The sequence below is a fragment of the Falco biarmicus genome, chromosome 3, assembly GCF_023638135.1.
Source record: "Falco biarmicus isolate bFalBia1 chromosome 3, bFalBia1.pri, whole genome shotgun sequence".
NCBI classification, from domain to species: domain Eukaryota; kingdom Metazoa; phylum Chordata; class Aves; order Falconiformes; family Falconidae; genus Falco; species Falco biarmicus.
In genome coordinates, this window is record NC_079290.1 from 1,516,405 (window position 1) to 1,540,044 (window position 23,640).

Consider the following 23,640-nt stretch of genomic DNA (forward strand, 5'->3'; position numbering starts at 1 on the left):
CCGTTACTGTATTGACTGTGATACCAGTAAGTCACTCACAGCCAGTATGTAACTCTCAAATCTTGACATCTTGGCCAGGTTTTAAAAATATTTGTCTTCCCCTGTGGTCTAGTTTGTGTATCTTTTCCTTGTGCTGGGCAGCAGGGTTTCATGGAACGAATCCCTCTGCAGCTCAATGGGGCTTTTCATGCCTGTTGATGTTCATTACTCCCATGGTTGAACAGACTAATCCGGGATCTAAATTTTTAAAGGATGCCCTAACCCTCAAGGACGTTAAGATCCAAGTGCTTAACTTTTTCAAAGAACATGAATGATGACAAAAACACGACATGATTTTCTGGGTAAGAAATGGATATTTCTCTAGAAGGAACCAACAATGGCAGACAAAACCAGAGCCCTTTTAAGCATTAATATGCACTTTTCTATCCCACATCTTCAAAGCATCATTAGTAATTCTGCGTATAAAACTTCTTGTATCAGAAGCACTTGAGAGAGCGCCGAGCATGGTGAATCCTTAACAACCAGGTCCCTCCAAGGTCTCTGAAGACATCCATCAAAAAATACAGTCAATTTGGATCACATTGTTTTTAAATAGCTGCTGTCATGCTGTACCATATAGATATAGAAACTCCATACCTGCTCTCCCAAACAACTGCCTTTTTGGTGGAACTGTTTGGTAGCAAGCAATACTGTGTGCCCTACAAAACCCATGAAGTATAATAATGGAAACACTGAATTATTTGTGAACTGTCATTTTTGATTTATAGCAAATGACATATTCCCTTTCAATCTTCCTAATTACTAGTGCTTTTTTTTTTTTTTGGGGGGGGTGGTGGTGGGGTGTAAAATAATAGTATTTACTTCATGTCAAATGCCTTATTTATGTCGTTCCACATAATTATCAGATTGGGAGATTAGATCATTTCTGGTTCTGGAGCTGTTGCTTTGAATTATTTGGAAGGTATAAATCTGTAAATTTTAATGAATTTCAGAAGGGTTTTTTTCATTATAAATGTATCACAGGGGTTCAGTGTGTGATTTCTAGAGTCGCATGAGGCATTTTTAATTAATTTTTGAACCTGGCAAAGTGCTTTTTCTTCAGTGTGAAGAAGTTGTCTGCCAAAGGGAGTTTTGTGATGCTCTGAAATGTATGTTAGGCTCTCTAGCTTGTGCTTTGACTTATAAAAAGATATAAAAAAAAAAAAAGGAGGGACACGCACGTGCAGCCATTTCTCTGTGAGTCTAGTGCACAGTATTGCCCATTATGCAAATACTCTCTTGTTACACTGCCCCACTTCATGATTCCTAAAATCTTAAGCCAAATCTCAAATGAACTATGACATGGTCCTCAGTTTCTGCATAGTAGGACATTACATATTCTGTAAGTTAAGAGGCTTGAAATCTCGTTTTAAAAAAATACAGGTTTTGTTGCAATTGAAATCACTGACTCTAGCTTCTTGTTTGCTAGAGCTATTCAAGAAACTTCTGATGCAAATGGTCAAATGATTTTTTTTCCATTTAAAAACATCAGTTTTTCCAAGCCATTTTGATGTTTCACCAGGAAAAGCTGTTTTACAGTCTCACAGCTGTCACAAGAGGACAGCAAAACTGTCATGAACATTTCAGCTAAGGGAACTGCACACAGACTAGGATTAAAGAAGGGATGGTGAATCTACTTACTTTGCTCTCTTTCCAGGAGCAAGAGGAGGTATGAGGAAGCAGTACTCTCACCCTCTGCCCAACGTGGAGGATTTGGTGGGTTCAATTTTCACAAGGAAGGTCTGAGACCCACAGAACTACCATTTGACCTCTCCTAGAATTTGGTTCTAGAAAAACACTGTCCCATAAACAGTGCTGATGGCTTGTTGTTGCTGTTATTGTTGGTGGGCTTTGTTTGTCATTTTTTCCTTCTGTCCAGAACAGTTTCTACTGCACAGAAATGCTGTATTCAGCCTTCATCTGCTACTTTATGCTATATGGAACACAAAGAAAGGTGCTAGACGAGGATGGCCAGGGAGCAGAGCAGGAGTCCTTGCCTGTGTCACTGGCTTGAAATAATCTGCAGGTACTGGGCATCACCAGTCAGCCAACCCACCACACTGGGACCCTTGTGCCATCAAGCCAGATGGGGAGGATATCAAGCTTCCACCTCCCAAAGCTCTGTTCTTGGTGTAGGGAAGAGGATCCAGACTCCCAGTTAAACCCTGCACAAGCTGCTAGCAAACATTTAGAGACATCAGAAAACAGTCCACACAAGCTCTCAGTTAAAAGAGGTGATACGTAGATCTCTTTGTGCTGTTACCTGCAGCCCCTGGAAGATGTAAAATCTTGTGGAGGAAGTGTTTGCTGATCTCTATCACCAGTGTAGTGAGATGGGTGACTCAGTGTTGCTCTAATTAATGCGTGGAAAGACCTTTTCTGAAATATATTTGGTATGTTTCCCCCTGGAGACAGGAGATATCTACAGCAAGCACATCCTCCCACACCTCTCCTGGGCACTAGAACTTATTAGCAAATCTCCTACTGATGCTCTTTTACTAGGGCAGGTACTGCTGCAGCAACCATGGTGGGAAAGGCAGGGTAAATACAGCCCAGGAAATTTGACAATGTTTTTTAGCTTCGTCCTGTATCAACTAACTATGAATCTAATGGCATATGCTAAAGGTCTGTGATCTCACCTAATCTGTAAATAAAATGCTTCTGTTTGAAGGAAGATGGCTAGACCAGCCAAAAATGATAATATGAACCTCTGCCACCCTGGCATCACCTTTAAGGAGCATGGGGTATCTTTGGTGTATCCTTCCTCCAGGAAGTTGCCATCGTGGAAGTTTTTCAATGTTTTCACAGGGTTATTTGCACAAGCAAGTCCTTAGCTCGTTGAGCAAAAAAACCCCAACAAAACAACCAACCTACCTGATCAAGCTGCAAACAGAGAGAGATGGCTTCAGGGGAATAAAAACCCTAGCAAAGCACTGTGAAACATTTGCACACTAGAGGTTAGCGTCATGCCAATTGTTTCTCACTGGAAGGATTGACAGGGTTAATTTGTTTTCATAAAGTGGTAGAAATTCGAAGCTCTGACATCTGCCAGTACCTTGGGCCAGCAGGTTCAGAGATTATTGATATGGATCACACAGACACACACAGAGCTTAATCAGGCAAACCCAATTGCATTGGTGAAAGTAGGCTTTAAATGAAGGGAGAGACAGGCAAAGAAGTGTTTATCTGGAAACTGGGACTGAAAGAGAGAACTGGCAGTGTAAGATAGTTTCTATTGTCTTTGCCTCACCCCTCAGATTTTGTACAGTTGTTGCAGGGATCCTTTGGCAAGGGTCATTAGCAAGAGGCAGAGCAGACAAATCTGATCTGGGACTAACTCCTTCAAGCCAGGCAGAGGGAGGCCACTGAGACCACCCAGCAGGCAGAGGAGGGCTCTCCTCCTGGCAAAGAGAAGACAGCAATGTGATGCATCTGTTAGCGTGCCTGTTTGCAGCACCCCAATTACGCCTGACCATGAAGTCTCCATTAACGGGTTTACCTCCAATGAGTTAGAAGTGATCCTGCTTTCCCTCGTCTTCCCTTCTTCCTTTGTAGTGATTTTTGGATTCTTTGCTGGGTTTATTTGCCACTGGCCACCTCACTCTGGGTTTTACATGCTTTTTTTTTGTGTAGAGTTCACATGTAATTGACACCATCTCCTGTGTCAGCCACTGTGGTGGGTTGACCTTGGCTGGCTGCCAGGTGGCCACCCAACGGCTCTCTCACTCCCCCTTCTCCAGCAGGAGAGAAAATAAGATGAAAACCTCACAGGTCAAGAGAAATAAAAAATAATTATTCTCTACTTCCCATCACCAGGCAAAGTCTAGCCACTTTTGGGGAAGTAGACCTTAATGTGTGTAGTGGTTACTTCAAAAGACAAATGCCTTAATAACATATGTGTGTGTACCCGCCTCCACCAGCCTTTATTGCTGAGCATGACATCATATCATATGCAATATCCTTTTGGTCAGCTTGGGTCAGCTGTTCTGGCTGTGTCCCTGCTCAATCTCTTGCCCAACCTACTGGCCTTTTGGGGGGGATTTGAAAGAAAGCCTGGATGCTGTGCGAGCACTGCTTAGCACCAGCCAAAACACTGGTGTGTTACCAACACCATGCTACGTACAAATGGAAAGCATAGCACAAAAGAAGGGGAAAGCTATGGGGAAATTTAACTCCACCCCAGCCGGACCCAGTACAGCCACACAGAGAAGATAGGTTGAGCAGGGAATGCAGGTGACGTCACACTGAACTGGCCTGGGGAAATCAGCCTTTTTCTGATTTAAACCAGTTTCTGTCCCTATGAAGGCTGCGAGAAACACCAGTTCCCTCCAGTGATGTTCAAGACACGGCTTGGTGTAAACTCTGCCTTAAATTTCACAAGTGCGTGCTCAAGACGACCTCAGACAAACTTTCCTGGCTGCGTGGAAAACATTGATATTCTAAACAGAGTCCTCAAAAGTGCACTTCGTGCTCAGTGTATGATGTATCACAAAAGCACAGAATCACAGAATGGTCAGGGTTGGAAGGGATCTCTGGAGATCACCTAGCCCAACCCCTGCTTGAGCAGGCTCTCCCAGAGCAGGCTGCACAGAGCCACATCCAGGTGGGTTTGAATGTCTCCAGAGCAGGAGACCCCACAGCCTCTCTGGGCAGCCTGTGCCAGGGCTCTGCCACCCTCAAGATAAAAAAGTTCTTCCTCATACTCAGAAGGAACTTCTCCTGGCACCTTTTGTGTCCTTTTCCCCTTGTCTGATAAAATACTTTGATCTGCAGGATCCGAAAGACAACAGCTACTGCACCTGGAGTGGAAACCTGTTCTTCTTGTTTCTCTGGGAGCAGATTCTTGTGTGGCTTTGGTGCCTTTCCCCACACCTCTGTGAACAAACGCAGGCTGTGAGCTCACCCAGGCTAGCATCTCCCTAGGAAAAGTGTCTGTCAGGTCTCAGATCTTTGTGGGGACACCAAAACTATTGGAGTCTGTTGCTCTCCACTTCCTTTATGGCTAATATGAAGGAACTAGGCACTGGGGGGAGGCTGTTCCTCTCAGTGGTTTTTGGGTGCTGCAAGATTAGATGAGTTGCATCCTGTTCCCCTTGTCTCTACTAACTACACATCCCCCCATTGAATATAGGGTGCTGAGGATGACTTCTTCAGAAGTAGCTTTCTATATGATAGAGATCTGTAGGTTGTCTTAGGACAGGCCTAGCAACATGTGTAGGTAGCTTTATGGCTTCCTGGACATGTTGGACCAGATAAAATGCCATCGCAGCTGATAAACTGCCAGACTCTGCCTGGATCTGCCTATGCTGTTCAGGAATTACTACACAAAACCACCGGTGTTTCTCCTACTCCTTAGTCAGATACTTGTGCTCCTTGAGTTATCTCTCACTTAGTATTGAGGAAGAAGAGTTGAGTGAATAACTGAGAAAACCTTACTTAAGTCATCATACAACAAACCAAATGGTCTTGCTGACCTCACAATATCTTACGTTGTGTCAACAGAGGGCCAGCCAGGCCATTTCTGGGAGATAGTTTTGGTCATTGACAAAACTTTGACCCAGAAAATTTATAACTCCGGTTAAAAGTCCTCAGCTGTTTTTTATCATACTGATTTACACTAGCTGAGTACCTGCCCTGCTGTGCCTCCCAAACCAGTACAGATTTTTTTGTGCACATTTCCTTTCTTGCTTTAGGAGCAAAACAACAAAAAAAACCCACATCCCACCCCATCAAATAAAAATGAGCAGTAAATGCACAAAATAAGCTTGCAAAAGGGAGATGTGTCTTAGAAGAAAATGGAAACTCTTCTGAGTGAGAATGTTATAGCCTATGACACTGTCACGTAGCTGCATTTCTGTAATGGACACAATATAATGAGTGCTACTCATGAAAACTGGTTATTATATCCAAGCTGGAAGTCATATTCTGGCATATACAGAGCCGACAATTTGTTCACAGTGGGAGTTCTGCTGCTCTTCTGGTTTTCTTAGGTTATGTCTATATCATAAAGTATCTGCATATTCAGGCTTACATTGCTCCTTAAACTATCCTGTCACCCACAATTGAGAGATGAGCGGTTGAAGCTCAGTTTCAGCCCAAGCCCTTAAGCTCTACATGTCAAAGCTCTTTCCTTGATCAGCTTGTAGAGCAGTTTGAGTGTGGCTTTGAGGGGGTTGTTACTGAGCTTGAATACAAGGTCTCCTACGGGTCTCAGCCCTTTTGGACTCTTCTGCTCCTGCTCTGTGTGATGTCGGACATAAGGTTTTCCTTATACAGATTTTTTCTCTATAGATTGGAGTTTAAGAAAAAGCTGTCATCAAGCTATTCATTCCTTTTAGCGTGTGGCAGGGTTTGGTCTATCACAAAGGTATTGGCACAGAATCGGTAGGATGGTCACAGGAGGAAAACATTTTTGTCTGATGCTGTCTTGTACGGTCCCACCCAGGTAACCATCAGTCCCCCTTCAAGGGCAAGGTGCAAACCATTCATTTCTTGTTCCACCTCTCCTATGGTACTTCTTGGAGGAGACATGAGCCAGTCTCTGGGTACCAGTCAAATGACACCTACATCAGTGGCTTAGCAATGTTTCTCTGGGCTGCGCCTTGGTCCTGAGAGATGTCGCTTGTGAGTTTGTCACGCAGCAAGAATTCTAGCTGGGGGACTGACCATTGAAAAAAAACCCAACAACTGCTGCTGGCAGGTCTGACTGTGTTCATCTCTTTTGTATGTCTTTGGGAGCACAGTGACACTTCCAGGGTTTTTGTTTGAAAACTTTGTTGTAAGTTCAGCTATGAGAGAAGAGGAAAACAGCAAATATGCCAGTTCTATTGAAGTATAAAAAATCCAACAAGCAATCTAAAATGGCTAATAAAATAGTGCCCTGTGCCCCGAACTACAAGCAAGAAATGTTACATTGGAACTGATACTTAATCTACTGGATAAAGCAGCTCGTGTCTGTACATAAAATTAATTAGGCACAAAATACTCTCTACAGGCAAGCAGCCCCCATTATCCTGAGGTTTTATTCTTTTAAGTAAACAGAAACAGAACCAACATATTAAAAGTGTGGTCTTCTCCAGTAAAGCATATTCTACAATATTTTGCTCTCCATCATGTAACAGCTACCTTAGGTTACTTATTGACTGATGTGTTATGGATGAGAGGGTATCTTGCACCTGTGTTGTCCCTAGTGTCTCCTGATTTGGAGCTTGGAAGGGGAATAGAGACATTTTATGGCTGTGCCCTTTAGTGGGCTGGGTCTGGTCCAGAAGAAACTGCTGACTCTTACCCTCACCAGTTGTCTCAGAGAACAAGAAGCTACAGATCTCCACGCAGCAGTAGGAATATTAGCACCCAAAGTTGTAGCATCTGTCTTCCTTCATATTATTGCCATATGGCAAAGCCAAGAGTAGGGTCTCAAGTGTAAATCAATGAATGGACTATTAAGGCTTCAATTAATCAAAGCTGTGCTACAATTTCCTTTCCTCCTATGTGCCTGCTTCTTTTTCAAGCACACTTGTTATCTCTTCTCCATAGAAACAGTCTTTGCTTCATCTGTGTCTCTTCTCTTCCCATGTCCTCATCACTGCTACTCCCATCCCTGGAGGTATTTAAAAAATGTGTAGGTGTGGTGTTTAGGGACATGGTTTAGTGATGGACTGGGCTGTCCTGGGTTAATGGTTGGATTTGATGATCTCCAAGGTCTTTTCCAACCTAAATGATTCTGTGATTCAACGATTCTTTCCTTCCCTAAACCCCTAGGTTGGTCAAACAACACATGCTTCTTATCTCCATGGCTGGTGGGTTTGTCATGTTGCTTTACATGGCATGAACCACAGAGACCTCAAAATGAGGGCAAACACATTTGTAGCTGCCTGCTCTCTGGCTATGGTTACATACTGTGGGGCAAGGTAGGGTATTCATGGCTTCCTCTGAGCAGAAAGGGCAGCCAGAAATCGTTTTCAGTCAAGTTTTTACATGGAAGTAACATTACAGACTACATAAAAACATAATGGCATCTTTGCATGACAGGGTATACTGTACCGTTGTGTTTACAGATATATCCATTAGCACTACAACAGGCTTAGCTACTGAAGTCTTGTTCTCAGCAATTTTCTTTCTTGGCTAATAAGAAGGCCCACAACACCCATGGGAGCAGGATCCTTGGCAGTGCCCTCGTTGTGCATTTTGCATACAATATTTTGTCATCTGCTTCTGGGAGGAAAGGTATGGGCAGGCAGGTGTCATCCAAAGCCTGCACATAGTTTGAATGTTGCATTGTTGATATCCAAAATGTACATCACTTTAAAGCTAGTAGTTACTTCTGCCATACTTTTGATGCTGGCCTACACTGGGGAAACTTTCGAAGTACATGGAAGAAACACAGTAAGTAGGAGATGGACCATTCACAGGACCCAATTAGTTATGGAGCAAAGACAGTTTCGATTTGCCTCCAGACCGCAGGGTCTCATGTCAGGACAAGTTTGTGCTGTTACACTTTTTGGCTCCCGTGGCACCAGAAGAGCATGGGACAAAGTAAAGATACAGAGAAGAGCAAAAATGTCTCCCCTCTGGAGAGTGGGCATGGAGGACAGCATGGCCAGCAAGCCACTTAGCACTAGCGTAGCTCCTGACATTCTAGTGCCTCAGCTGTTCCCAGGGTGCCCTAAAAAACCTGGACTAGAGAGGAAATAAGCATCAATGAACGCAGCTTTGAAGTAGCTGAGTACTGATGTCTAGTTGCAAATCTCCAGTACACAGAGAGATAGCCTTCCTTTATTTGCTTTTTTCTCGAAGGAGGTTGTCATTTAGATATAGTGCAAATGAGCAATAAGTTCCTCCTTGGGATTTTTATGTCCAAAAAAAACCCCCAAAACAATGCACACAATACAGACATTTGTCCAAGAAAACACTGTATTGCCTTGTGCAAACCAGCTCAACATCCCACTTCTCTTCAAGGCCAGGCACAATGATGGATTAAGCACAAAGGACGTTGTATTTCTGTGTGGTATGGGTGCCACCTCCCAGATAGCTCCAAGCCCTTGCAAGACGAGCTGTTCCCAGCAGACAGCAACAGGAGGAGCAGGTCTCAGCTGCCCTGTGTGCAGCATGCCCGGTGGCCTGGGGCAGAGGCAGATGGAAACCTTCACAGCCTCCTATTTTATTTGCTTGTCTTCTTTTTCACTTGTGTAGGTAATTATTTAGGGACTGGTTGAAGGACAGTGTAAACATCCCCAAGCAGCTGAGGGGAGCACTGCCCCAGGGCAGAGTGGAGGAAGCAGTAATGTGGCCAACCTCATCAGGTGTTGCTGTGCAGGTTGTGCCAAGATATGTATATCACACCGGCCACCCACCTCCAGAAGGGCACAGCCACTCTGTTAATACTCTCATTGGGCTGCACTTTTCTGCTACAGTTGGATCATTTGAGTGTGATAAGACCAACATCTTAATGAAGCACAAAGAGGCTGCTCTGCTGGCAGACGGGTTGGTGGTTGGGCAGAGGGCTCCATTGAGATCCAGATCTGGTGTCCGTCAGAAAAGAAATTTTTTCACCCTTAATGGGCTTGGATGGCTGAATTGGAAATGCTTTTTCCAGGTAAAACTATTTTCCATTCCAAAGGACCCAGCAAGGTACAATTTGGGGTTAAAAAGGAGTATTCAGTTGATTTGAACGTCTTGTTTACAAAAAATAGAAACAATGTGTTCAGATTTTGGCATAATGTTTCTTTCACTTTATATTATCATTTCTAAAGAAAAGGGAGGACTTCATGCCTATGACACTCTATTTTTTCCATCATCCTATCTAATAAAAGATATTACTTCTCCCTGCAAATCATGCTTCACTATAAAATGAAATGTTTCAAAACAAACAAACAAAAAAGCCATTTCAACCCTTTTATGCTTTTTTGTAAAACCAAACAACTGAATTTTGTATTTTTCTTTGGAACGTTTTTATTTTCTATCTTTTTGTATTAAAAAACATTATGAAATCATTTCCTTTCATTTTCTAGCTCAGCAATGAGGCATTTTCCAGAACAAAAGTATTTTTTACTCTGTTTTTCCTAAAACCCCATCAATTGACCTAGTGCATCCTAAGGACATTGAATCAGTGGTAAACTGGAGGGAGGCTGAGCAATATGATATAGTAGTTGTCCAGATTTCTAGAGCCCTTTACTAAATGTTCAACAGGATCTGTTTCTAGAAAAATTAAACAAACAAACAAACAACAAAAGCCACTAAAGCAAAGGAGTAAGCAAGCCTGTAATTATTCGTGAGACAAGGTAAATAGGTATTTGCAGAACAGCTCAAGTACCAAAGTTCTGTGCAGGCAGTAGACCCAGGAAGTTCTTGTTTGCATGTTCCCAAGTACCTGGAGCAGCAGTGGAAGGATTTAGGAAGCTGCTTTTTATCTCATTTGTGGTTTTGGTCAGGATTTCAGTTACTGCTTCTGCAGTTTACCCAGATCAGCACTTTCCAGTGACTGAGGCTGTAGGTGGCAAACCGGCACTGATGCCTTCTATTTCTTGATTTCAGAAGAGCCTTGCCGTGCATTTAATGATCTTCTCGTGTTGTGCTGCTCTTTCTGTCATCGTCAGTGATGCTAAAGCAAAATGATCTGTTTGTTACTGGTGAAAACTGATTCAGGGCTAAACCAGCACAGGAAAAAGAGATATGCTGTGTCTGTCAAGAGCTCATTATTGAAACAATAGGATATTAATAATTTGTTGCTGCTGGAAAAAGCAGAAAGGAAATGTCAATAAAATTTATCAGTATGAATATTCTCAGAATAGCTGCATATTTAATTACTGCTTTGGATTTTAAAGTCTCTTTTCTTTCTCTCTGAGCAAACACAGTTTATTCAACCAGGTACAGAGTTCCTCTCTCATCAGAAAGAACATGAAAGGTCTCTGATCTGCCTGCATGGGAAGCAATCTCAAATATTTGTGAGGTAAGAGATTGTTGTGGGGTAATGTTTTCAATGAGTTTTGGACCGCTGGACTGGCAGTTTCAGCTTTCCGTTCCTCGCTAGCAAGCCCTGCTCCCATCTCATCTGCTCTAGCTTGAACCTTTGCCACTGCTTCTCCCACCCTCCACCGCCTGGTGAGGACCACCCCGCTCCCAGGAGCCAGCGCAGTGGTGAGGGGGAGGCTGGGGCATGGGCGTTGCTCCCATCACGGGCCACAGGCTTATCTGAGCACTGGGTTAAAGTACAGTGACAAGAGACGGCAGCGGAGCAGCCTGCCATTTTAATTGGTATGAAAGAAAAGTCAGTCTGCATCGCAGCACACAGCCCAGCCATGCAGGTACAGCCTGGGGTTAATAACTGCACTGTCACAGTCTTCTCCATTGAGACTCGAATGGCAGCCGCAGAGTCACCCTCCTGCCTCTTTCTTGGGTACTCCTTTCTCATTTAGCTTCTCCGCACTCTCCGGCTTTGACTTCAGATACGTATCTCTGGAAAACACGCTGATTTTCCTCTGAAACAGCACACCGCTTGCAATATCTGCTGGGTTTGTGCGAGCTGATGGGACTAACAAGAAAGGGACCTGCAGTGCAGCTTGCACTCCAGAAAGCCCCCAGAAAAGACCACATCTAATTGAATATGCCTGTCTATACATAGACCTTGGGCTTAAACACTAGAAGTGAAGCTGTGAGAAAACCCAGGGGAACATTGCAGAGACACGCTTTTGTACTTTAATATGCGCCTGTACTGGGTGAGGTAGCAATCTGCTCATTCAGTGGTGTCAACACCAACTCTGAAATCACACCAGGAGCATCTTATAGCAAGGCTGTAGCTGTAGGCTAGAACGATTCCGTTATTAGTGAAGATAATTAGGACAGCACAAGCTTGTCATTGCTCTTCTTGAGTTTTGCTTCTTTTCTGTAGCACAAGGTAGAGGCTACATTTTCCAGCCCATAGTCTCCAGGAGATTTCCAACTACTTCTGCATGATTTCTTCAGGATTTTGAGTCATTAAGTCATTCATTTTTTCCCTTAGTTTCATTAAACAATATGACACAAACTGTGCACAGAAAACCGCTTCATTTGCTAACCATTAATTCTTTCAAGCATTAAAATAGCACCTGATCAGTTTCTCTTGCAACACACAGTTAACTTGCCTTGTTAATGTTTCAACAAAAAAATTGTTTGAGATGATACGTGCAAAAATATCCATGTATATAGTCTCCCACCTGTCCTACGACAGTCCCGAAGAGGGATATAGGCAATATCTATAAATCATAAAAGACCTGCAGAAAGGGAACAGGAACTGGTTTGTTCAGATGGTGTTGTTTGTGTTGTTGGGGTTTTTTTTAAGCAAAAACTGGATTACATCCGATAACAGCATAGAGAGGCAGAGTAAAAGCATGCAAAAAAGTGACCACTACTTCACACAGCATACATCTATGCTGAGGAGCTCCATTCTGTAGATGAATTTTGTGACTGACACAACCCAGGCAATTATTGTTGTAGTGTTTGCACTCAAAAGAATCTGTCTTGTTATTGACATTATGTTTGCGCTGAATGCAAGCTTCATGTGCTTTTTTCTTCTTCTGGCCAAATGAGACCAAGGGAAATTCCTCCCCCTTATGGGAATGTTCATATTGTCTCTTGATCCAAATGCCGTCTGCTCTTCCTTTTGTTACAAGCCTGGACTGTGTCCCCTGGGATACAAGTTTTCCAAAATCTCCAGAAAACCAGTAACACATCTGGTAAACTTTTACCCAATTTTCAGAAAGCAGAACTGAAGCTCTTTTCACCTGCTGTCTCAGAAGAATCTCACTATTTTCTTCTGGTATCTTCCTCTTCAAAACTCCATCTCCACTCAAAACATTTTTAGAGCTTTCATGTTTGCATTTAGACAGGAAAATTAGTCCAATTAGGGCATTATGCTGCACATGAGGAGGCTCAGACTTCATCATTATTAGCTGAATGTTTTTTGCATAGAATGGAGAGGCACTCCAATTTGATGTTTCCTGTTTGAATTATATAAAATCCCCAAAATCACTGAAAATGGGGAGAAATTTCAAGCCGAGTTGTGAGTTGCACTTAAGTGCATTTATAGTAACACAAGGCACCCTCCAGGCCTCTGCTACATTATATTTTCTCCAGCACTATTAGGACTGTCTAGCTCCTTCTTCATAGCAGACTACCAAGAGCAGTGTATTACCATCCATACTATATGTGTCTTGCAAAAAAAGAATCAGCTGGATCCTGATGTGAAGGAACCTTACTTGGATTGTCCGTTCATTGTTGGTGATGTTTTATCACCGTTGACACAATCTGCAAGCACAGAGGGAGAAGGAACAGGCTCAGAATATCAGGATACATCAGGTACACAGGAATACTCTGTGCTTGGAAGAACAACGTGTTCTGGGGTGCAGCAGTTGGGTTTACCAAGCTGGCTCTGAGAGCTTTCTAGTAGCTAACACAGCTGATCAACCAATATGGACCTGGCTCCACCTCAGTGTTGGCTCTTAAAATGCTTTGAAGATGCAGAACAGTTGCCATAGCTTATGGGTTAGTAATTTGTAGGATGCTTTGAGAAAGTTTATAATTCTAATGTGAACCCAGCTCTGTGTGTGTGTAGGTGTGTGGTTAGATGAACATGCTGGACCTTATCCAAGAAGATTTTTATAAGTCCTTTCACTTCTGTGATCCCTTTCCGCCTTAACTGCTAGGATTTTCTGAGGACCCAGTAGACACAAGATGTGGCTGCCACAATTCATTGCACCTTGGTAGAAATGCACATTTCCCCTTCATCATCCCAGCCACAACTGAGTGTCTGTGGGGAGAGGGTGTAAGTAAATCCTCACTGCAGAAGACCATGGTCTGCCAGGCTCCATGAATCCTAGAACAACCCCAAGTAACCTGTAGGCGGTTGAAAACACCTATTGATTCATTAGATGGAGAAAACGGTGCCATGACACTTTGTGGAACGGAAGTGCCTGATGGAAGGTGGCTCACATTTCATAGAAAGAGTCATACAAAACAACTGACCGCACCAGCCAGGTTAAAAATATCCATGTGCCGACGTCAGCTTTCTTTTATTTTTTTCTTAGAATAGCAGTAATGACCTTGGCACAAAGCACTGCCTAGAGACAAATGACCAGCTGGGATTAATGGTCCTTGACTTAATTTCTGCCCATCAGCGCCTCCCAGCCAGCCATTAATTCTGCTGAAATGCTCTGTACATCGATTATTATTGATTCATTCATTGATTGTGTCCAGGGTCTGAAGTTAGAAGCTCAAGTACTGAGGGCACCCTGGAGACTCTTCTAATAAGATGAGTTTGTTTAATTCATAGACTATTTGAGGTGCTTTAGAAAGAAGCATCATAAAAAGAGGTAGAAAAGGCAAAGAGCACTTATAGGATAATGAGACCTAGACTTCTCTGGCTATTAGAGCTGATGGTATGTATCAAATTACTTTGAATAGGCCTTGTACAGAAAGCTGGAGCATTGAGGAATCTGACTTGTATTACATGTGTCGCCTCCCAAAGGACAGTAAGGTTTCAAGCAACAAAGCCCATCAGAAAACCTGTACCTAGGGCAGAGAAGGCATTTGTAGGGTTAATGTCCCACCTTTCTTATTGGAGACATCATGTTTTCTTTGCCTCAAGAAACACAACAGATCTCTCTTTCTGCAGATTACCTGGACATATTTAGTTCCTTTTCCTCTTGCACTTGTTGCTGTCTGACCTCGCCAGTTCTGCAAGGAGCTGTGTCTGAATAATTAATGTAGCACCCTTCAGGAAATCAGATTGATTGGTTTTAATACTGGCTTTATGACAGGATTTTCAAATTGCAAAAGAGAGGAAAAACGGTTTAAAAGATGATAAGATTTAATAACCTGCCACCTCCATATATTCTCTTCAAGTTGCCCTCCTGGGATTCAATGAAAAGGAAAAATTGAAGTGAACAGCAGCATCTTTGGGTGAGTTCTTTCATATCTTTTGATGTTCCAGTATGCATCAAATGGCAGGAGTGTACATGAAAGAGAAAATTTGTGGTTGAAAGTGCTCCCAAATACACATTGCTGAGGTGCTTCCAAAGCGCTGACAGCTGCCAAGCACTCCATGGTGATGCAAACACTTCCGAACAAGTTGCCCTGCTTCTGAAGAATGTGGGTAGAATTTTCGTAACAAAAAGAAATATGGTAATGTTGGCTGAGGAATAGCCTTGGTGTTCCTGATTCACAGAACTTCTAAAAGAACCCAGTTATTATAAATAAGCCCCCATTTTATTCACCACCTGAGCAACAGGAGGAAGTTTTCAGGTCATAAGAGGCAGAGATTCCTAGCTCCTGCCTACGCCTGCCTCCTCATTCATAGCTGATTTAATGACCCTGTTTAAATCTTACAATTGTTTGTTGTTTCACATGCCTTTAATATTAACGTATTACTATTTTCTTCTTCCATAGGACACTTACATATTTTAATGGTGTAGATTGCACTGAGGTCTTTGCATGGGAAAAGTCTCCTACTGTGTTATTGTGAATAAGCAATAAAGGAGCTTGATGAGACTGTCTCCAAGCATAAAACTGTGAATTATTTCTTCAGAAACAGTCAAATTCATACAATCAATTTCTTATAAAAATACCTTCTTGTGTGGGAGAACAAAAAAAAGGACTTGAGAAAGTTGTGATCTCTATGAATCTGACATCACTTCTCTAGAATATTTATCTTTTGAAACTATGGGTCTATAACAAAAACTGTGATACCTTAGAGAGATTGTGGGTACCCATATAAATACATCCATCAAAGCTCATTAGGCTCATCATCAGTTAATGGGGAGAAATAAGAATTTTCAGGATGTGATTTAATGAATCTGGTTTATGCATCCACCAAGATGAGGTGGCACCTAAGATCTACTGTTGTGTTTTCTTTTAACTCTAATGGGTGCTTGGGGTATCTAGGTTCCTACTGTTATTTTAAACATCCACACTTAGATGAATCTCATATCTAATGCATGCAAATGTTACCAAGACATCCACAGTCTAATGATTAGTAGATCAATCAACATAACAGGGATGCAAAGGAGAGACTGGGTCCAGACTACCTTCTAGAACAGAACACTATCGATTCCGTTTCTTATCCCTCCACCTTCTGCAGACCAATGAATGTCCAATTAGCCTGTTGGTATTGAACCTAGGTTTTCAGTCTCATGGATGAGTTTTGTAATCAGAGAGCTATTGGGTAAAAGAATATGATCTGTAATTTGTCCTATTTTAGGAAAAATGTGCAGAGTGGCTGCGGACATTTCTTGGCAATGTTGGTCCCTAAGAATCCGTCCCTGAAGCCCCAGGTTAAACACGTGGATTTGGAGAGCTGTGACACATACGATCATACCCTCCTGGATAGCTCTGGCAGCCTTCTAGCTAGATTTTGTGGATTCCACTCTAAGATGTTTGACTTTTTCTGACCTACAATGACAGCCCGTGTGTCTAATGGAGTCACGCCCATGAGGTCGAAGACACCTAAAAATGAAGTGCCATCATGGCAAGTTAAGCAAAATACACAGCCTCTGTGTTCTTACCCTTGCTTATTTACCTCTGTAAGTAGCAGCAAAGCCTTGCAATCTCCTTGCAGGGAACTTTTTATCTCTGTGTGCTTGGTTAGCCTCATTTCCACAGCAACATGGGACGGAAACCATCCAGGACAACACAAAAAAGGTAGGAGTTGGCGGTAATGCTGTAGTCCTCCTTTTAACATATGGAGACATCCATGCATAAATATTGATGAATGTGAGCCACGCTTTGTGACCACCTATTTTCTTCCCTTCAGTTGAACCTACTGAACTTTTTGTGGTTGGTCTTTGTTGCTTCACAGATACTACTTCTGATTAATACTGATGGAACTTGGGCATGGAATCTCCATGGGAACCTACTCTCTCGTCTCAGATATTCAGATAGTTTGCTTTTCTCAGTACTGCTTTCCTCCCATTTTCATTTTTGAGAGCTGCTGGAAGGCTTTGTAGTCTGTACAGTCCTGTACAAAGGTATCAGTGACAAAGGCAAGCGAGTGATACTGCTAGTGCCATCCTGAGCAGTCAGCTGCCACATCTTACACTTATTTCCAGTATCTGTAAATCCATAAACCATGAGATTCCCGAAGTAAACAAATGTAATCTTTTTTTGGGAGATGGAATACATTGGCAGGTAAATCTTAATGATAATTGCCTCTAATTGGCACTCCCACCAGATGACAAATCTTTTAGTCACAGTGGAGTGTCACTTGAAAATACATACTCTTGTTTCACCTTTGAAAACATCAAAGAAAAATCATATATATTGGTTTTACTTTATTGCTGTAATTTTTCGTTAGAAGCCGGGGGAAGAAATGAGGGGTGAAAGGCAGGAACGGCTATGAAAAAATGAGAAATGACTGGCAAAATGAGGTCTACTTTGCATGGAGGATTTCAGAACAGATAGTTCTGAAGAAATCATCATTGAATGTAGGATAAGGACCAATGGGTTTCACAGTGATTTTTAATTCCCAGGAGAGGAATTTCCATTTAGGCTAAGGGCTGTTGTGCTCAAAAAGTACAGTTACTGATCTCAAGTGGGAGTGCTTATGAAGGGCTGCTGCCTAACCAGCTTGCATCTTGTGGAATGATTACACCTGTCTAAATATGGGACTTGGCTCTCAACTTTACAGAATTATGCTTTATTCTTTTACAGCACATCCTATCCATTTTCTCAGATCTTTCTGAATCCTCATCCTAGTCTCCAAAATGTTTGCAAACATTTTCCAGTTTTACATGACCTGTTAATTCAATGAGGACATTCTATATTTCTTCATCCGAGTCATTAAAGAGAGCATTTAACAGGACCAGATGGCTTCTTGCAGCACCCAATCCAACACCTCCTTTCAGTTTGACACTAAACCATTGATAATTAGTCTTCAAATTAACTTCCCGATCCTTCACTTAGCCTATGCTGTACTCTCTCATCTTCAACTGTAAACCAGGGATGACAGCATTCCTGTAACTCACAGGATTGCTCTGAGGATAAATCTAACTTGTTGTCAGATCTAATATGCTGCAGTGGGCTGAAACCCAGATTTTGTCCACCTTCCTATGATCCAGGCTGTTAGTGACATTTCCCGTCATGTACAATGAAAAGCAACGTGTACATATGCTTATTCAGATCCCATATCTACATCTGGAAATGTTAATTGGAATTCCAACATTAATTTGAAATTCCTGGAATATGTCCAGACAGAATTTATTTTCTTTGTCAGGGGGAACAAGCTCCTTTTTGAGGGCCTAGGCAGGGGTGCTGATTCACCATATTTTCTTATGCCAAAACATAAGGAGCAGCAAATGAAACGAAGAAACAGGGAGCAAGGGGAACACAAAATGTCAACTTTCTGTCCTACTCTGTCCCAGATTTCAAAAATGTTGAGTACATATCTTCTGTTGGCTTACATGGGGCACGGAGTAGTTCAAATACAGATATGTCTGATTCTTTTTATCCTGACCACAATCTAGCCTTTGTTTTGGGGCTGTAGAATGAAACAATTGACTGTGCTGGATTAAGTATTCCAGTTTATACCATGGCCAAATTATGACATAGTAAACCCCTCAACAGTAAGGGCTATTGTTTAATTAAAGAATGTTAAGAGCATGAGGGCCCCTCATCAAAGAAAAACAGAGTCCTTGTTTCAAGACAAGGGACGAATAGGTTCATCCCAATTAGAAGTTGCCCTTAGGTCAGTTTATAGCCCCCCTCAGGGCACTGCACCCACAGATATGTCATTATTTATCTTGAGCACTACTACTGTTACATGTCTGCTAGAAAGTTATGCACACAAAGGTTGATTGCCAACTCATTCAAGATACGTCAGGCTTCCTGTTTGATGTGATCCAATGTTCAGAGACCACACGGGCTTTGCAGGAATCACAGAGAAGGAGCTTGCCTCTTCTTGCTCAAAGCTCAGATTTATCCATCCTTTTTTTGGTACTGTTGTTCCAAGCTACCACTCTGGTGAACAAAAAGGGACAAACATCTCCAAAGGACAATTGAGATCTTCAGACTGCTGAATTGCCTTTAGGCAATGCCACCTTCTTTCCATTGTCTAGAGAAGGAACACAGGGCAGCTCCATGCCCAGTTTAGATTCCTTTGTTGAACACATTTCTTCAGTCCAGGTGAATATGAGACTATCCATACATGCTTTTCTAGGATAGTCAACAAACTCAAAAGCAGCCAGAAACCTCAGATGATGTGTCCTGTGTATACTAAAGTGGTGCCAAGATATTCCATATATCTTAAATAATGTTTTATATAAATTTATATCCTTTCTGTTGCTAAATCCAGCTGGTGGGAGAAGGAAAGCCCGTTAGACCACTTTACATTCTAAACATTTAAATTTTACTGCTCACCAGACTGATACATTTTGATTTTACTGAGGATGTCAGTAAAACAATTACAGGATTTAAAAATACTGGTATTTGATAAATTTTAAGTGTATTTATGAAATTACCTTTACTGTCAGTGACTCCCGATTACATATTAAGACTTCATCAGAGGTTTTCCTAGGGTCCTCTTTGATTATTCAAAATGAAAATTTCCCATCGTTACTAGCTATTAAACCTAAGAGGCTGCACAGGAAGAGCACCAGCTGAGCATACCACAACATGCATCCTCACCCCACAAAGCTATTATCCACTGGGACTACACGTAATGAAAGCCACATTACCATGTTGTCCACACACTACCACTGCAAAAATCTGGAAGGTCAAGTTAATCATGTGGTTCTGCTTCCTTTTCCATCTCAGTTTAATTTTCTGGTTCTGATTTTTGTTAACACGTTGTCTCTATATTTCTAATTCTCCATACGTGAACAGTTGCTTTTCTGTGAAATAGATTTCTTTAGTGTAAATATTTGAAATAAGAACCTTTCCCTCCATATTTTTATATCAGGTTTTTAATTTAAAAATCATCTGTCAGATCTCATTACATTCATAATTTCCTAGTGTTTTTTCCTAACAGCAAAACAGTAGCTTAGAGTACTTGTTCTTTTTGCCTAATGATAAGTCATGGATTTTGCTTCTTGCCTAAAAGCATTTCGTTAATTGCCTTTCTGGTTCTTTTAATCTTTAAAAGATCTTCTGTCTCCTCCCTCTGTTTTCCTCTTTTTTCTCTTCTTTCTTTTTTTTTTCTTGGTCTGTTTTATTCTTTTAATATCTTTGCTCTTTATCTCTTTTTCAGCTACTATGGCTTTGTTCACTTTATTTTTTTATCTCTATTTTTTGCTGTCATTGCTGGAGTTGAATCAAAGAATATTCTGTCATAGTCTTGAAATCTTTTATTTTCATCTAGAAAATATATGAGTTAAAGTCAGTGGAACTTACTAAAAAAGAAAACAATGTAGTTTTATGGCTATGTGAAGCAAAGAGATTTCAGCAGTTACATTCAACTCGAGGCAGTGTTGCTAGCTTCAGACAGCTTATTCAAAATTTAATTTGATTTTATGATTTCTTCCTGGCATACTTAATGATGTCTGAAAGTAGGCAAGTGTGTGTTTTGGTTTTTTGTTTGCTTTGGTGTTTTTTTTTTTTAATTGGGAAAATAGAATCACCAGAAGTCAACGATATTTCGAAATACCTTAAAGAGTGCCGGGATGAGGAGGGCGTTACTCTTCTTGGTTTGGAGTGAGCCTTTATTTCTGCTTGTGGGCTATACGCAAGTTTTGCTTTTCCTAGTGATTTGCTCAGAATACATAGCTTCAGACTCCTGATAAATCTTGCTCCCTCATGGAACCTCTGGCTGTTTTCTCGTTCTCACTTGCATTTTAGATGGCTCTGTCTTACATTACCTCCGAAATCCTGACACAGCTGCATTGTTTGATCCGGCTGCAACTCAGCTGAGTTTTCCTGTGAGCTGATGGAGAATCAGATTGCTGTGCGTGAACAGATGTGTCAAGCTGTTCAAAGACAGCATCTCTGGCGATGTAAATTCCTCTTTAGGCGCTGACTGTAGCGCTCGTTACCATAGTACCTGTGTCTCCAAAACATTAATAAAGTAGTCACAGCTCTGAGACAGAGAAATATCACCACTTCAGCTTTTGTGATGCAGGAAACAGAGCGATGTTAAGCTGGAGTCAGTGGAAGCCTGAAAAGAGTAGCCTGAGGTTTTCTCAGGTTAAAGACTGAGGGAAGTCACCAGCGCAGCTCTGTTAAGTTCCCACTCCGAAATTTGTCCTGGAGGAAATTTCCGCTATATGCTGGTTAAGCATAGAACCTAGCGAGACAACGTGAATAGATCAGCATCTTGCTGGTATCCTGAACAGAGTAGAAGTCAGCAGAGAGAGTCAGTTTTCTTTTTTCAGAAGCCAAAGCCTACCTTCCCAGGGAACCCGATGCCCAGGAGCAGTTCTGGCTCTCAGGTCACTCTCCCCTGCCCCAGAAGAGCATCTCCACTTCGTATTTCATTACCTGCGAGGCTTGTGGTGGTTCTTTCCTCCCTCTCCCACGTGTTCAGACAGCCAAAGCCAGCAGGTGCCAAGGTCAGCCCCTCGAGGAACTTCTGGCATCCTCATCTTGGATTTTGCTGTTCAGAGAGGCTTGCCAGTGCCGTGGGCTGGCACCCCAATGCTCTAGTTCATTCCATGCAAACAGTGACTATATTTACTCTTCTGATTTAGCTCAAACAAAAGGCGTCACTTATGCCACTTGATTTTAACCAGGAGTGCAGCTGATCTATGCTGAAAATGTTTGATGGCAGTCTTTAAAATCTTCCTGCATAATGCTATAGACAAGAGGTTACTTGTGTGAATACTAATGAAATTTAAATGTCATGAATACAAGGTCTCATTTAGAAGTTGCTAAATGTTCAGAACAGTCCAGATCCTCAAAGCCATTTGAGTATGTAATTCCTTGAAACCAATAGCACCTATACAGCTAAATCCCTTTGGGACAGATGTAATCTGTGTCATTGCAGGATGCTGGAATGAATGGAGACTAGACAATTTGCTGTCAGGACTAAGAGGAAGCTTATGTTGCTATTGATCCACATGCCTTCCAGTTTTCCCAAGCATCATCTTTCTGTCAATTGCTCATGATTGCAAGTCTAAGCAGTACCAGCAAGTTTCCAGCCCTCACAAAAAACCCACCCAAAATAAATCTTGAAAATAATACCAGGGTTCTTAGAATATAGAGTACAGCTCCACAAAAAAGGGCCAACCACTTGCCCAACTCGTTAGTATTTCTATCTTTAGTGAAATAACACTCACTGACAACCGCTTGCTCTTTCAGTTCCTTTTAGGGTCTTTGCCATCTGGGATGTCTGTTTCTCTAGAAGAAAACATTAACATCTGCTGGCATTGACCTTGACCTTCTTTACATTGTAATATTATGGAAGCATTGCATTCTGCAAGCACTTTACACACCAAATTCAAGCAGTTGTACACTTAGGTTTCTTCTCTTAGGAAATCGTATTTTATGACTAGTCATGTCCTTAGGCTTCACTGTCTAGCAGAATAAAAATAAATTATGTTTATGTCACCAAATCACAGATGTTTTGCAGGCTGTTCTGTGACTCCCTCGTGCATTGTATTTCATAGCTAGGTGTAACATGAAATGAAAAATAGGTATATAGGAGGTTTCTTATTTAAAATGCATACTAGGAGTGACTGTTCTTGCAGTGCTTCTTCGCAGCTTTTCCAGGATGCAGCATTGGGGTAAGCAGCCACAGCAGGCAAAATCTGTTTATTTTTAATTTAGTTTTTATTGTACTAATCTGAAATACTTGGCACTCCATAAAGTTTCAGACAACAACATCAAGCACGTCATTGCTAAGCAAACATATAAATTAAACAAGCTTATAAATCTCCACGTCATACTCCACAGTCAGTTCATTGGCAGATCAGCCCCCAAGCTGTTGGGCTAACTGCTTTACCTCTCCATGTCTCGATGCATCATCAATGCATCAACGCATGTCTCATGCATCAAAGAGACCCTATCCAAGGATGGCTCTTCAGCTAGTATTAACTGGTGTCCATATTTGAAGCCATGAAAATACTATGCATCAGGATCTAGCTTTGTGGGGGTTTTTCCAAGCAAATATATATGCAGGCTAGAGGAAAGGGCAGAGGATGCCAGCTGAATAAAAACAGTTATTCTGAATACTGGCACTTTTCATAGTATCATCTCTATATTCCACAAAGGCAAACAAAGTATGACAGGGTGTAATGTTTGGATTAAAAACATATTTTGGCAAGTCCTGAATGAAATGTCATTATTTTAAAGATAATTTTAGTATTTTAGACATGTGATTCCAAAGTTTTTGCCATTTGAGGAAGATAATATCGTACAATGAAAGACTCTGAAATATACTAATAGGGTTCAGTATTACTTTGCAACTACTTATTTGTGCAAAACTGCCAAAAGAGAAACAATTTGCTGATGATCACTCCAGTGTATTCACTGCACCACAGGAGGTGACTCTTCTAATGTCATTTTAGCCAGAACTTAAATTCCACTTCAATGTTTATTTGTAAACATCAAGATGATACGGAGCAGATCTTTTAGATGTTACTGTTCCCGAAACAATAGCTATCTGTGATTACAAGATTGAATTAACTTCATCATCTAACTGTG

The 23,640-nt window shown here is 41.6% G+C and overlaps 1 long non-coding RNA gene across 2 annotated transcripts in view; it reads left to right on the forward strand.

Annotated features, from left to right (window-relative positions):
* LOC130145591 (uncharacterized) overlaps positions 1–18,167 on the forward strand; it is a 67,798-nt gene extending 49,631 nt beyond the window's left edge. The window contains exons 3-5 of one of the 2 annotated variants that reach the window (XR_008820615.1): positions 1,697–10,987; positions 14,917–14,973; positions 16,271–18,167. This is a non-coding gene — a long non-coding RNA (uncharacterized LOC130145591). Of the gene's footprint in view, positions 1–1,696; positions 10,988–14,916; positions 14,974–15,459; positions 15,556–16,270 lie in introns of those variants that run through there. The other variant, XR_008820616.1, reaches the window with a different exon arrangement.
* Positions 18,168–23,640: the final 5,473 nt, after the last annotated feature.